At 39.6% G+C, this 14,089-nt stretch overlaps 1 protein-coding gene across 16 annotated transcripts in view; it reads right to left on the bottom strand.

The window, feature by feature from the left end:
* ptprsa (protein tyrosine phosphatase receptor type Sa) overlaps positions 1-14,089 on the bottom strand; it is a 245,904-nt gene that overhangs the window by 192,365 nt on the left and 39,450 nt on the right. For all 16 annotated transcript variants that reach the window (XM_077535321.1, XM_077535315.1, XM_077535318.1 and 13 more), the window contains one exon: positions 2,365-2,452. The gene's annotated coding sequence lies outside the window, so the exon portion shown is untranslated. The remainder of the gene's footprint in view (positions 1-2,364; positions 2,453-14,089) is intronic.

Genomic DNA, 14,089 nt, shown 5'->3' with positions numbered 1-14,089 from the left:
AACTAAACAAATCTCAACAATAATGTTTAGTGAATCACTTTAGTTTAAACACGGTAATCTCATTAATATTGCATTTTTGAAACATGAAATAAGCAGAAAGATCCACCTGTTATTATCCATCTCACAGGGCGGCCATTTTGCCGCTTGCTGTCAACTGAAAGTGACATTCCAGTTGCACAGGGCTCAGAGGACGACCAATCACGGCTCACCCATTTTCTGAGTTTGATCATGTGACGTTCACAAGCTGAGCCATCATTGGTCGTTACCTAAGCCCTAAGCAACTGTGATGCCATTTTCAGTCAACAGCAAGGAAATGGCCGCCCCCCTGAGATGGATACAAACACGTTTTCGCTTATTTCATATTCCACAAACAATATTAATCAGAAAACCATGTTTAGACTAGTGGGGGTGCATAGAACATCTTCTTATAAAGACATTTTCTTATTCGACATCTCCTTTAAGTGACATTGTCAAAGGGAGAAAAAAGTAGCTAGCTCTGTAGAAGCTCTGTTTCTATTCGACAAAGCCGTCCTCTCTAAAGACCACCAAATGTGCAATATTGGATGACAGAATAGCTGCAGCGCAGGCAGAGCCCTCAATGGCATTCGGAAGTGACAGGTGGATGATACTGCACGCTTAGCCTTGGCTCACCTGTCAATATGGATGGACAGGCTCAGCACAAACATTTGGGCAAAGTTGACACTTTGTCATACATCAATCTGCGGCGATCATAAGGGGAAAAAAGAATACTTTTTCAATAGAACTTGACAACTGTGACATGGGTTATGGAAATTTAAATTAAGTGCAGTTTTCTGCAATTTAGGTTATATTTAGTTAGTTTCATGTCTTGTCTTTTTTTTTTTTTTTTTTCTATGTTCATGTACTGTCTTACTCGTTAGAGTTTTGTTTCTAGCACAGTCTCAAGTGTCTACATATCAGCTCCTTCAGCCATTTGTATCTTGTCCAGGTGTACCCCATTGTCTCGTCAGTTTACTTTTATGTTTCCTGATTTCTGTCAGTCTCTTTTTGTTTTTGTTTTTTATGTTGCTGTCACACCTCACACAGCTTTTGTCTTCATGGTTTCCCCATAGTGGTGTGAGTTTTGTTTCTTTGTGTTTCTTTGTGACAGTGATTGTTGATAAATTGCTTGATTAATTTCGTACTTTGATTTGTCCCAGTACCTTGCTCTCCTTCTTGATTTCCACCAAGCAATGCTCAAACCCTACAGAAAATGGACTACAGTATTTGTTTTTAATAAAAATAAATAAATAAATAAATAATAATAATCCATCCATCCATTCATTTTCTTGACCGCTTATTCCTCACAAGGGTCGCGGAGGCTGCTGGCGCCTATCTCAGCTGGCTCTGGGCAGTAGGCAGGGGACACCCTGGACTGGTTGCCAACCAATCGCAGGGCACACAGAGATGAACAACCATCCACACGCACAAGCACACCTAGGGACAATTCGGAGCGCCCAATTAACCTGCCATGCATGTCTTTGGAATGTGGGAGGTGACTGGAGTACCCGGAGAAGACCCACACAGGCACGGGGAGAACATGCAAACTCCACCCAGGAAGGCCGGACTCGAACCCGAGTCCTCAGAACTGGGAGGCGGACGTGCTAACCACTCGAACACCGTGCCGTCCCTAATAACAACAATAATAACAATAATAATAATAATAATAATAATAATAATAATAACAACAACAACAAATAAATACATCCACAAAACACTTGAGTATTTTGTATTGTCCAAGATGCAGGACTAAAAACACACTGATATATTGTACCATCGCTGGTTTCCAAGCTATTTTCTGTAACCATTTAGCGTTAGAGGAGCAATGAATCACCGGATTAAGACGATGGCACTGTTTTTGTCTTTTAAATACATATTTTAACATTTAATACAAAGCAGAGATTTAACTGAGTAATTAAAATGCACAGTATAAATACCTTCCTGGTGCTATAAGCACCAACAGTGCTGAATTTGCCATTCAAACAGCCCAGTGGGTGTGGCTGACGTGTTTAAAAAAAAAAAAAAGCTAAAAAATGAAGTTATAATTCCTACTAAAATCAAAGTCACATGGCTGTCACACAATCTGGCAAAATAATCCCAATGGGAACATAAAACCCTTTATTATTTTTCCCCCAAATAGGATTATCCTATACTGTGACTATTGCAGATTTATAAACGGGCAGCGATGGAGGAGTGGAATGGTTTCAAGGATAGAAGGAAAAAACAAGTTCTGTTATGAGCATTTCAGTTATTTTTCAGTTTTGCAAGATATTAAGTCCCTATGGAGAAGAAAACCTCCTCCCTAAAATGGCGGCAAAAGGCGCGTAAATGAAGGACCCCACTTACCACTGGCTTGTTTTCAAAACGCCTTTAACGTCATATCTTCAACTACTCCAGCAGCTTCTTCTTCTTCTTGCTACTTGCTCACGCGTACCTTTAAAGTCGAGAAAGTGGGAGAGGGAGAGGGGGGAAAACAGGGAAAATGAAAGAGAAACATTAATGAAAGGGACTCGTAAATGAAGTGCTTCTTCAAGTGGTAGGTGGCGGGTGGAGGGAAGTCGACAAATGCTGAGATGAGTTTATCTCTCGTTCTCTCCCCTTGCCCTTTGTGACCACAGGACGGCAGTTCTCAGGCAAGAGGAGGCTTGCTGCTGATTGCCTGAGAGTTGCAGAGCAAATCTACATGAAATCCCTCCGGCCTTTTTTTTCTTGTTCTTTTTTCATCATTTCCTCCTTCACATCTCTAACGAGCCAGATCTGAAAATGTCAATATTCAGTATGCGCATGCACAATTGTTGTGTAGGCTTCAATGTGGTCAATACTTTATTGAACAATACAGTAGCTAGTGTTTTCTTGTTTGCCTTGTTCAGGACTTACGTAGATATGCAAAACAAAAAAGTAACAGAAATAAACAATAACAATCAAGCATCATTTGATTCTGAATTGGAACTCTGATGTCCTTGCCACCACCTATGGTGCATTCACAGAGACCAGAAGAAGGTTATCTCTAGTGAAAGGTCAGAGGAGCTCATCAGTGATGAGTTTCCTCCAGGATAATAATATGAATATCATTTATGGAATTCACAACAGGGGCATGTTTGAGTAATATGAATGCTGAGTCTTCTGCGTTCATACAAGATTCATATCAGTGGCCATGATATGATTTTCCCCAAGGCATGACTGACTTGCATGTAAAAACCTGCCTGTCTTTTATTATACTGACTTTCAGGTGCTTATTTCTTTTGAAGAAACATGTTTAGGATATTAATTTGGCCCCATTTGCGGTTGACGCGGCAATCAGTTTTGTAGCTAATGTTGGCTTGATCCTGGGTACATATCCTCACTGTCTGGGACGTACTGTAAACTATAATGTTGTATTCTGCAAATAAATTCTCGATGCTTGAGAAGTGTGTCTGTAATTTTTGTAAAGTAGATATACAAATGGTACTCATTAGATCACATCTTATCGATAGGTACCTTTACACATATAGTTTGTTTTATTCAGTTGGATCTACATTTTGTAGAGAGTTACAGAGACAGAGCGTGGACGCTGGCTGGAAAAGAAAGAAAATACAAAATGTGAAAATTAGTTTATACACAATTTGTTAAAATTTGAGAGTTTGGTTATGTTATTAGACTACTATCTTTATTTTTACCAAAGAAATCAAAACAAACAAACATGCATTCCATTTACACTAATAAAATAATTAGAGGTGTTCAGTACCACTATTTTTTTCTCTATACAAGTAGTCTTGAGTAGTCACAGATACCGATACCAAGTACCAATACAACTAGTACTTTTTTGATACATAAAATCCCCACACCCTCCGCCCCCCACAAAAATAAATCTAATGACAGATATATACCAATATAACAGTTTTCTTAAAATTGCATGTTTTGCGACAAGATGTGTTAATTTTGAGTTAATTTAGAGTTCCTTTAACGCCACTATTTTTTTTTTTAAATGTGTGATTAATGACCGTTCCTTACTTGGAAAGCCTGTACTGGGGAATTCAAGTCGCAACACAGCAGACATGTCCATCCATCCATCCATTTTCTTGACCGCTTATTCCTCACAAGGGTCGCGGGGGCTGCTGGCGCCTATCTCAGCTGGCTCTGGGCAGTAGGCGGGGGACACCCTGGACTGGTTGCCAACCAATCGCAGGGCACACGGAGACGAACAACCATCCACACTCACACGCACAGCTAGGGACAATTCGGAGCGCCCAATTAACCTGCCATGCATGTCTTTGGAATGTGGGAGGAGACCGGAGTACCCGGAGAAGACCCACGCGGGCACGGGGAGAACATGCAAACTCCACCCAGGAAGGTCCGAGCCTGGACTCGAACCGGAGAGCAGACATGTCCATGTCAAAATTTAGGAGTAATAAATTTAATGCATATATTTGTGGAGATTGGGGTCAAGTTGAATGTTACAATTTTAAAATTGTGCAGAATTTCTTCATGTTAAAGATTTGATATCTCTGAATATAAAAAGAAAATGCACTGAGCTGTCTTACAAATGCAATTATGCCATCTAGTGGCAGAAAAATGACCTCTACACAAATCAATATCACATTGGTTTTTAATTAACGTAATTTTAACTCTATTTTATGAATTATTATGAAATTACTGTGTCAATGGCTAAAAGATGCAGCCATATTTCTATTAGTTTAGCATGTTTTTCCACTTTTATGTTAACAGGAGTACATAAACATATATATATATATATATATATATATATATATATATATATATGTGTGTGTGTATATATGTGTATATATATGTGTATATATATGTGTATATATATGTGTATATATATATGTGTATATATATATGTGTGTCTATCACTGCTGTTTATTGACTTTTCTACCCTTGCTATTTTTGGGTGTAGACAGTCTCCCAGCATCCTCAGTGGGCATCATTACCTCACTGGTCAACATTCTGATGGGCCACAGGGGTCAGGTTGATGCTTGCTGGCCAACAAACAGGTTGGCTACAGAGCAATGCAATGGTGCATTGACTGCAAACCGGTGGAGGTATAGCTACAGTTAGGGGTTGTTTATAATGGCACAAAGGGGGGGGAAATATTGTTTAGTGTTTGGTATGAAAACTGCCAAAATGGAGACTAAATGCATGGCTCAAGTGTGTGAGAGGGAGGAAAAAATGAACTGCAGTCCTCCCACACGCTTGGCTGCTAAGACAAGCGCAGGGGAATTTGTTTAATGTACAGCATTTATTCACTGCACACACGCTGTCGTACTACCGCTTCCTCCGGCGCATGAGACACTCCCTTGGCCAGGCAAGTCGCCATTAATCAAGCACACTGACGGGTTAGCAGAATAGCACGGAAGCTCAAAGTCATTCTAGATCAACATTGAAGAAAACAGAAATGCATCTTGGCATCCCAACAATAGCATGCAGGTGGCATCACACGGCTCAAAGTCTCTGGAAGACTCTCAGTTCTTGCTGTGGGTTTGGGGGTTGGGCGTACAGTAACTTGGTCCACTCGTGTGGATAGCAGTTTGTTTTCTCATGACCCTGCAACATATTGGCATTGCGTTTAGTCACCTTGCTGCGACAGATGGCCGAGCATCATGGTACATGGCAAATTGGGAAATGGAATGCGTGCCCAGAGATGAGTTTGTGTATTTTTCTTTTCAGCAACATGACCACATACAGGACAGTATTGGGAGGTAGCTTTCAATGAGCATATTGACAATGGCCCATATACTGTAAATCCTGCTCTCTGCACATACTTCCATTCCCACAGCAACAATATATAACCTGTATTCATTAACTCTTTGACCGCCAAAAACATTGAACTCTTTTACTGCCACACATTATCAAAAAAAAAAAAACACCCCCCACATTGCCAGATGATTTCGAGCATTTTAATTCAAAAGATACATTTTCTCCACAACAGTGACTTTGACACTCATATTTTTTCATTTAATGACGCTCTGTGAATTAAGGTTGATGTGACAAAGGCTTTGATCATTCACGACATCCTTGAAAACGTTTTATTTCATCAGATTTCACCAGATTCCGTCCTGTTTCATTGTAATTTCATACACCGGCAACCCATTGCAAAGAGATACAATGCTGCCTTCTGTTGGCCATAGTTAGCGGCTATTTTTGATTCCACAACCCATTGACCAGGTATGCCCATTGATATATATATAAAAAATTTAAAAAATTAAAAATGTAGTTGACATCATATGACGTCATTTAACGTTTATGGCGGCAGACATTGTGATTTTACTAACCGTTATAAAACGTTTTTGGTGGTCAAAGAGTTAAAAAAAAAATGCCAACAGGTCTGAAAAACAAATGGTGCATTTAAACCTGAAATATCAACACTCTTCCAATCATAACACTTTACACTGGACACACCGCTTGGCTCAGTTCTATTCGCCTCCGTCTGGGTTGTTTGGTTTTAAAATTGCATCTTCAGAAATCATGTTGCATTGAACAAAGTCAAGTGCTATAGTTACGATGCTGTGGAAAAAGGGTGACATTTTGGTGGCTCAAAAGTCTGGGGATCTTTTGTTTTTTTTTGTTTTTTCATGAAGTAATTGTTTTTGTTGTACTCGCCTGAACCCCGAACTGTCATTTGGCCAAACTCATATAACATAAATTGTTAATTGTCAATGCCTCACCACAGAGCAAAGAATGTGAGAATGGAGGAATCAATAGAGACAGAAGAGCAAGTTTGAGAGAGAAAATACATATGAAGTAACGTGAACTTGAAGGGATACTGGAGAGGAGGGAACACAGAAGAGGCGTAGGAGGTTCAGTAGGAATATACAGTATTCCCTCATTTTCCACTGGATTAAGTTCCAAAAAATACCTGCAATAAATGAAATCTGCGAAGTAGTTAGCTTTATGTTTTACATTATAATAAATGTTTTAAGGCTCTAAAACCCTAACCACACAGTTTATAGACTTTTCTCATTGAGGAATTTACATTTTCTCACATTTCTCTCTTGTTTAAACATTCACGACGTTCAAAACTTCATAAATTTTACAAAATGGGTTACTGAAAAAGAAAAAGAATTGCACTAAAAAAAATCAGCGATACAGCGAGACCGTGAAAAGTGAACCGCGTTCTAGCGATATATATGCACACCCACACCGTACTAATGTCAACAGGAGTGCTCTGCAGATGTGGCGTCCTTGAGAGGGAAATCTTTCCATGTTCACCCATATATTAGACTACACTGGGAGAAGCATCAGCTCAAGGCTGTAAAAAGGCAAACGTGAGAATAAAAAGTAGAAAATGTACCACATGGATATCGCTTTTCTGAATTCAGAATAAAAAACAGTAAGGTGAGGAACCAGTCAAGGTCCTTTTGGATTGAGTAAAAAAAATAGACATTCACTCACAAATAACTTCCTTTAGTCATTCAAATGTATTTTAAAATACTCCAGGCTACATTCTGTCCCACATACTTTATAACCTTGCTTGTCCTCATTTTCCAGCACCCTTCAACATATTTAAAAATAAATAAAAATACAGCAATGCACTTTTCTCGTTCAGTAGCAACAAGTGTTCATTCACAGCCTTTTGATTGTAGAAAAAAAAAAGTATCAAGATGAATTGCTGGTTAGTGTTATTTTTTTTAAACCCCATACTTTTTAAAAAATAATATAATTTACTCTTCTAGTAATGATCCGCTCTTTAACATCTACACACCTATTGATGATAATGTGCCACTAAATCATTTTTAATAAAACTTAATATCCTCTAAGGAATGTAAGCACTGTAAATCACCACTTTAATTATTTGTAAGTAATTCCACATTTTCACTTCTGGTTAGAAGCGCAAACAGAGGGAACCTATACTGTACACGATAACAGCTTCACTCATGACGCTTCTTGCACTTGACCTTTGCGTGTGCTTTTTTTAATGTAGAATATATATGGCCATACTGTGACTAATATCCGATTAGTCCGCCTGCCACCTCTATATTGCTCCTTTTCCCAACTCAAAATAAATCACTACACATGACAAGCACGCAGGTCGATAATATTAATGCCTCCATAAATAATGTTATTGTAGGTCTCTTGTGTTAATGGCTCGTGATATGATGGGTAGGATAAAACTGAGTGGGTGTTCTGTTGTGCAGGTACACAGGTTTAAAGGCACGGGATGGACGGGCTAAATCCCCTTCAATGCCCTCTGATAAGGCGCAGTGGCGACATGAGGCTGGAAAGGTGCCGAGGTGGTCACATCTGTGTTCCCAAGCCTGGCTGGCTCGTGGGTGGGGAAGCTGTCAAATGTGTACGGAGTTGGGGGTTGTAATCATAAATAATATCACAGGGGAACATGTTTATGGCTGCTACTATGCTACTCTATCAGTTGTCTGATGTGATTTTCATCTGACATTGTACCGTAAATACTGTTGTGGTTTATGATATCGAGTGGGGGGGTTATCTGGTCCAGTAAAACAATGATAAATAAATTAGTGGTTATAAAGAAGTGGAATGACATATATGGAAACAAGTATGGGTTCATAAATTTAAATGTCACATCATACTGACTTTTTCCGGATAGTAGAATTTAGAGTCCTCGGGCAATTTTATAGGTAGTCAGCCCCAGAATATGCGGGATTTGGTCATTGCAAATCTACCATTTTGCGGATTTAGTTTGAAGTGTATTAGGGGTGTATATTGCTCCACAAAAGACAATTTCACATGGTTTTCAATAGACTCAGTGGTATGACAATTAGATTCGATATGGTATGGTTCAATGATGTAATGAATGACCTTTTTGTTGTTATTTTACATATGTTTGAATGAACTTTCCAGTACTGTAAATGTGGCGTTTCCTTTTATTATTAGTTTTTAGGGATGCACGATAATGCTATTTTCAACCGATACCGATAATTTAGAAGTGCCGATGTCGATAACCGCTTGTAAGTAATTAAGCCGATAATTGTTTGCAAAATTAACTTGAATACAAATATACTTTCGAGTCCTACTATAAGTCTAACAAATATAATGAAACAATGTATAAACTTTGCACAATGTTTCAATGTATGTAAAGCACCATGAACCTGAATTTTATTGATATGAGCCCCAACCACAACAGATGGACCAACGTGGCATGTCTATAATTATTGCTGGATTTCTTTATTATCTGGTTTATCTGTATGAAATCAAACTGCTGATAATTATCACCACATTTCTCTATTATCTGGTTTATCTGTTTGACGTCAAATTGGTCGATAATTATCGGCCACCGATATTATCGTGCCTCCCTATTAGTTTTTAATTATTTTTTATTTACATCCAATCAAAAACAATTTGATATTTATCTCGATATACAAGTATCTCAAAATGGATTTATTGAATTTGGTTCAATTCAATGCATTCACATTATTTTTATTCTTTCAAACTGTTTTTTGTTAGACCGCCAGTATCTACCTATCTGCTCTCACAAGATGAATTCTCGCGGTATTTGCGAGTTCACAAACTCCGGAGAATACATCTTGTACCGCTCCCGCTGATAACCGCCATTCCAAAATCCCTAGTGGTTAGGACCAATCACAGAGCGACATTGTGTTTGGGGGGGCGGGATATGCAACTGTGACAAAACCAGGAAGCCAGCGCCGACGCCGGAGCTAACAAACAAACCTAACATGGACGAATGGACGCTGCAATAAATTCTGTTCTTGCAAAATTACTCACTCTTGTTGAATGTTGAACAGTGAGGCATTTCTAGATGGTAAGATGTTCGTCTTTTTCCACCCTTTAACAGGAACGTACACGAAATGTTCACCCGTGGCCGTGATTGGTTAAAACAAACGTGTAGAATGTCGCATCGACCAATCAGCTTGAATTATTGTACAGAATGTCCCGCCTTTTCCCGACAAAATTACTGTGGAGAGGTACCAGGTGGACATGTAATATCTATTGCCAGGTTAGTATCTACCATTATCTGCTGAAAAACTTGCCTCTTTGCTATCCTTGTTTTCGAGCCAAAACCACGTCACACGTAAAAATATTGCTCTGGTGCCATCTGGTGTTGCGCCTGTGCCAAACTGAGAGGAGGACCTTTATTTAGTATGGCCATAACCCTGTCAAATAGGAAAAAAGTGTTTGTTTCTGCCATCATGTGGCCTCTTTCGATAATTGCAAACTTTTTGTGTGGGTGTCAATCGTAGATTTTCACAGCAGGGCAGCAATGGCTCATTGCACATTTTAATGTGAAAAAAAAATCTTGACAATTTCATTTCCGTGCCAAGATGTTGATTTTTGTTTAAAAAAAGACAAAGGAATAGGTTTTGTTATTCCATCACAAATGGCAAAGGACCACAATTAATTAAATTGATGGCTGAAAAACACTGCAGAGAAATATTAATCAGCTCTTATGTTCATCTGTGGGGAAGGAGGAGGCGGTATTGTGCCGTGTATGATTGACAGGAAGCATGCACAGACTCACAAAATATAATTTCACACATTTTACATTCACCAGAACTATACTCATTCCCCAACTTTAAAAGTTAAAACTATGCCATACCCTAAAAGTGACACAATATGGTGGCCAAGCTTTCCAAATGGACTTTTTTTGTGCATCATGATGTACAAACACATACACACACACACGCACACACACACACACGGGCCTGGACCAGGGGTTTTGCAAAGCCCGGATCATCCGTGCTAATCCACACTCATTAAGGATGAACTGCATGATAGCGTGCCACCACCAGCAGCCTTTCACGCCCCCACCCATCGCCTCTTTACCCTACTTTCACCCACACAAACAACCCCCCCGCCACTGTGGATAAGTGGCAGCTTTGATAGTGATTAGAATAAATTACTGCATGAATGTTTGTTGCCCCGGCTTGAGTACACAGAACACCTGCCACACCTGGTGATGTAAATCGGGCCACATGTAATTACGAGTGACAGCGCTTTTGTTTCACACTTGCTGTGCGCGCGGGAGTTAGGGAGCTAGGCGCATCCTCTTCTTCACAGCAGTCTCTTCAAGCAGTAAAATGATACGCAATGAAATAAATTGTGGGGCAACATGGTCAGTAAATCAATTTACTGTTGTAAAATGTAAAAGGATTCAAATTTCGCAAACGTTATGTAAATTATTAAGGCCTTCACATTGTTGTACAGCACGGCCAAGAAATTGTTTCTGCACTTTGCACATTTGTTTTACCTGCGTGAACATGAAAAGAACGTTTATTGTGAGGTGCCCTGCGAGACGAATCTACCCACAAGCCCCTTGGGCTGAACGGAAAACTGCCACACTGATACGTCTCCTTGCAGTTTTCTGCCTCGAAAATAACTCTTCCTCTGTGGACTTCTTAAATAAATTAAAGCTATGCCATCCTCCCAAGATGTAACTGTTCTGCTGCCCCAATTAAATATTTAAGCCCATTTAGGTGGGTGCCCGGTGTAACTTGAAGCAATGTGGTTTTAAGGGGTGATATCCAATCTTAAAAGTGGTGGTTGTGGCTCTGGGTTTCCCCTGTGGAGTTGGGAAAGGGTCTCGATGTTGGGCTAGTTATATGCTAATTGGTGCGAAAATGGTAAACGGCGAGGGCTAAACTGCCCTTCATTTCAAAATAGTCACAACTGTCTCAAGGGTGACTTACTGAATGGTAAATGAGAGTTATGGGTGGGGTCAGAAGAAAGAAAATCCTCTGAGCTGTTAAAATTGTACAAAACATTCCTAGATATTAATGTGGAAAGATGCTGGATGACAGACTAGAGAGAGAGAGAAGACACTTGGATTCCGCTTGGACGCGTCGAGAAAAAAAAATTACACAGTTTGCAAATAGTATTAAACTGTCACTAATTGATTATAGAAACAGAAAGGAATATTTGCTCCAACATAATGGGGAGTTTATCTTTGATGTCGTGCTCTTTTCAAACCAATTTGATACATTTTGTTTACATCACGACTACTATCCAAAGTAGGCGACGAACCGGTTGAGGGTATTTGGCAGGGATGGATATTTTGAGCATTGTGCATCTCCGGTGTTATAGTTTGGGATACACTTAATGCCTTTCCACATGCTCCAAAGGTCATTGGAGGTGAAGTGACCATTGATTTTATGAGCATAGGAATATGCTCTCACTTCTGCATTGGCTTCTGGTGCGGTTAGACAGTAATGGTGTCGTAAAACTCTTTGGGCACCAACTTTTCTCGATATAGATAATGTTTTGATGTGGAAGGGAGAGGACCCAGGTGCAGGGAAACAGGGCGTGGTGGCAGAGGTGCAGTCAAAAAAAAAAAAGATTTAATTCAACAAAAACAAGGATCTGGCTAACAAATGAATACATCCAACAAAAACAGCAATTCAAAACATGGGGGACAAAACAGGCAGCATGACAGGAGGAAACCACAATGAATTAACGCGGGCAGCGGGGAGACAAGAGACTAAATACACAAACACTAATTGGCACAATTATAAACAGTTGGGCAAGACACAAGTGGCAGAGGATGCTGATTGGTTGACACATGAGGAAGGGCAAGCAAACACAGGTGGACATAACAATACTTAACAAGACTAGGGGTGGGCACAGAAGGACAACAACGCAAAACACTTAAAAGAAACATGAGGACAAAACCAAATGAAACCAAATTTAAACCTGAGCCATGACAAAAGTACCAAAATCAAGCTAAACCCAAACCATGACAGATACAGCATCCACCCTTACGTTTCTTCTCCTAATTGTCTTAATCTTGCTGGAACCACCCAACCTCAAGCTAAGTAAGTCCGTTTTATCACACTTGGAAGATTGATGGTATCGGTGGCTTGCTAGCCATTAGCTGAGTTAGCCATTTGGCACGTTTACCTCACTTTTGCTGCCACAAGCAATGCTTTCGGCTAGCAGATTCCGTCGTCGTTTACTCTTTGGTTTGTAGGAGCTGCAGTCTACCAAGAGTACTTTCCAATGTAGATGAAGTAGTTTCCATTGAACTCTCTTTAAATTGGTGAGCTGTACTAGTTGTACTTGCACTGTACTACACGACTCATCGAGATGGCACTAAAATCAGCTCGTAACGGGGGTTAAACCAAGGAGCTCGATAAACCACTGCACTGGAGGACACCGCCATCTTGAACATGAGGATATTTTACTGAAGTACTGTAAGTGCCGGTAGTCAAAAAGTACAATCCACAACTACATTAGCATCTCTGACAGTGCACCCAAAAGAAAATCCTCACCATAGTATCAATTAACTAACCAAATTCACAGACTAAGACAGCATGTCAAAAGCAACAGGATTATGAATCTCAAAAGCTTCATTAGTTACAATAAATAGACTATTACATATAAAATTGGCTTTGCGGATTGCACATTTTCTTTTTTGTGTGCGTGCGTATGCGTGTGTGTGTAATTTGCAGAGGCTAAAGGCTAATTGGATGTAAACCTTTGGAAAAACATTACTCTATAGAACAGGAGCTACTAAATGAATGTTCTCTGATCATTAAGCAGTTGAGCATGTGCGTGCGCGCGCGCGTGTGTGTGTGTGTAACAGTGGGTAGTATTTAATAGACCCCACCTCACCATGAACCCAAGGAAAGTGTTTTGTCATTTGACCTTCATTAACATCTTCTATTCATTGCTGCAACAGTGGCGATAAATCAGGAAATGACTCCTATTGTAGCTTCCGCTGGTCTTTGAAAAGCTTTTTCTTTCTACATGACTTTCATTACCTTGGGTGCCTTTGAACAATAACCAGGGTCTCAATCAAACACAGGTTGTACACGTTATTTGGAGAACTGAGGCCGCATATACAAAGTCACTTTGAACAAGTGATATACAGTAATGTGTTTAGTGTGAAATCACAAGGCAAGTATTGTAAACCCAATACAGTTGAGTGCAGCTATATAAGTGGAAAAACACGGTAAGAGGGTCTTACAGCCATATACAGGACTATTTAATTCTACTCTACTAATTAATATATTAGTAGTTAGTGGAATATATTATACAATAAATAAAAGATACATGGTAACTTATTCAGTGTTTAATACTGGGGATAGGCTGGGTATCAAGTAGTGTTGTTCCGAGACCGTTTTTTGGCTCCCGATACCGATAC

Source organism: Festucalex cinctus, chromosome 10 (genome assembly GCF_051991245.1).
Source record: "Festucalex cinctus isolate MCC-2025b chromosome 10, RoL_Fcin_1.0, whole genome shotgun sequence".
NCBI lineage: Eukaryota > Metazoa > Chordata > Actinopteri > Syngnathiformes > Syngnathidae > Festucalex > Festucalex cinctus.
This window is presented reverse-complemented; position numbering and strand designations above follow the sequence as displayed.